The sequence below is a fragment of the Chrysochloris asiatica genome, unplaced genomic scaffold, assembly GCF_000296735.1.
Source record: "Chrysochloris asiatica unplaced genomic scaffold, ChrAsi1.0 scaffold00023, whole genome shotgun sequence".
Taxonomy (NCBI): Eukaryota; Metazoa; Chordata; class Mammalia; order Afrosoricida; family Chrysochloridae; genus Chrysochloris; species Chrysochloris asiatica.
The window spans coordinates 5,500,332-5,502,731 of record NW_006408541.1 but is presented as its reverse complement, the minus strand read 5'-3'; positions in this window follow the sequence as shown (position 1 = coordinate 5,502,731).

Genomic DNA, 2,400 nt, shown 5'->3' with positions numbered 1-2,400 from the left:
TTCGACCTTGCAGTGCAAACTGACCCTGTGGTCCTGCATTTCTCCTACAATGCCACACCAGGCCTGGGCCATTATCTCTCCTTGTTTCAGTGGTGAACATACAGATGAATAGGATCTGGAGAGGATGGAATCCTAGTCATCAGTCTCAGCTTATGATTTGCATTAATATTAAATGTTAGCTTGCATGTTGCATGCCCAAAGGCACTGTATTCCATTTGGGGATGGAAATTTGCATTATTATGCAGTTCTGAGTCTAGACAGAGTAGGTTCCCCCTTCCATCCCCCTGTAAGAACAGCCTAATGTCAAATCTTGTTTAAACCCTTCGGTAGGGGCTGAGGATTACTTTAGATAAAAGCGTAGACGTCAGCAAGAGAAACAAACACTCGGGGAAGGGGCAGACATGACCATCAATATGCAGCAAAGCTTGAGAACGCTGGAGGCTCTGTAAGGCGGAAACTGTCAGAGAAGGAAAACTCAAATATGTTCCACTAAATAAGTGATTGAAGAATGGTCACACCACCAAAGGCGGAAAGAAAAGACTTGAGAGACATGGAAACACGTGGCTGTGATAGTCTCAGTGCAGCCTATTTTCCTTGTGGTTGCTGTTGCTAGGTGTCTAGCCAGTGTATACGGTTCCCAAGGAGAGGCTGGTGGGATTGAATCACCGACCTTGCAGTTAGCAGTCCAGTGCTTATCTTACAGCATCACACCAGGATTTTTGTTGTCGTTAAGTGTCTTCAAGTCAGTTCTGACTGATAGAGACCCTGTATTCAGACCGACCTTGCCATTCAAACCAACCTTGAGGTCCAGAGCATTAACCAACAGCACCATTACATAACTCAGGACTCTTAATTAAGAGTAAAAACAATCAAGCACTGCCTGCAAGCATTTTATGCTTGCCCCCTAGCTTGTCCTTGTTTCTTAACTGTGTGTTTTGACTCCTTTAGGTTTGAAAGTTCATAATCGCCTAGCTCTGCCTGGAGTTTGGTCCCTGTTCTGATAAGGAGTGACCGTCTGGACACACAGGCACCAAGGACAGTAAATCATGCCTCCTGGAGAAGTTTATTGGAACATCACAGCTACCTTGTGATTTCATGTAAATGTTGAAATTGTAGCCCCATTTTGCATACTTGTTGTTAAATGCCATGGAGTCAGTTGGAACTGTTGAAACTCATAGCGAGTTTGTATAGGGTTTTGGAGGCTTGAAATCCCTGCAGGAGCAGAAAGCCTAACTCTCATGCAGTGACCGGTGGGCTCCAACCACAGAGTTTGTGATTCACAGTCCAGTGCTTATCGTAGTTCAGTGCCTTTGAGCTCTCATAGTATGTAGCACATGACTTATAGATAGCATATGCTTATAATAAATAGCATTGAACACCAACCAGTCTGCTGTGGGTGTCTCTGCTGTCAACTTCCTAACAAATAAACTTTTCTCTTTCTTTATGTATCTGGAGTGTTTGTTCATTAAGCTCAATCACTCTAGGATGTCAATCAGACCCAAGCTTTGGGGTGACATTGTGTCAGATTCCAGCTCTCATAGGTTTACTGCATTAGCTGTTTGTTTGTTTCAAACATTGTCTTCAAGAGAGTTCGAATGAAATCTAAAGGCAATGCGTAAGCCTCCTTCTCCCATGAGCTAAAATGACTAAACCACATCATAGAGGCAAACTCGATCCTCGAAGCCATGTGGAACCTCTGTCCTCAAATCAGCTGCTGTGTTTATTTGTGAAATGGCTGTTGCTGTGCCTTTGAATTGAGACTGAGGGTCTGAAAGGATTTATAAGATTCATGCTGCAAAAGTCAACAGGCATTTGACTCCCGTCAGGTTTTGTTGCTGTTGTTTTTTAACAAAACCACTGGGATGGGGAAACAGAATACTCTCCTTCTGAGTAACTACCACTAGTGGAGCCAGTTGCTGAGACAATGAGGATCATTTCTACGCTGGCAAAGAATATCAGGAGAAATCAACTTGACTGTTTGACTTTTCCACCCTTGTTGTTGCTAAGTGCCATCAAGTGGGTTCTGACTCATAGCGACCTTGTATAGTGTTTCTGAGGAGCGGCTGGTGCATTTAAACCAACGATGCCGTCTACTGCTTTATCCTACAGCGCCACTCCAAGACTCCTTTACACTATGAGAAGATGGTTCAATTACTTACTTCTCCTTCAATAACATGTATTGCCATGTGTAGTCCAGCAAAAGACCCTGAATGTTGAAAATGGTTTAGTATTCCACTACTAGCCAAAAGACTGGTGGTTCAAAACTCCCCAGAGCCACCTCAGAAGACCAGCCTGAGACTAAGCCTGGGAGAGTTTGTGGCTGTGAGAACCATGTGAGGATGTTCTGCACTGCAAATCTGGGATCACCTTGAATCAGACTTGACTCTCTGGCAACCAACA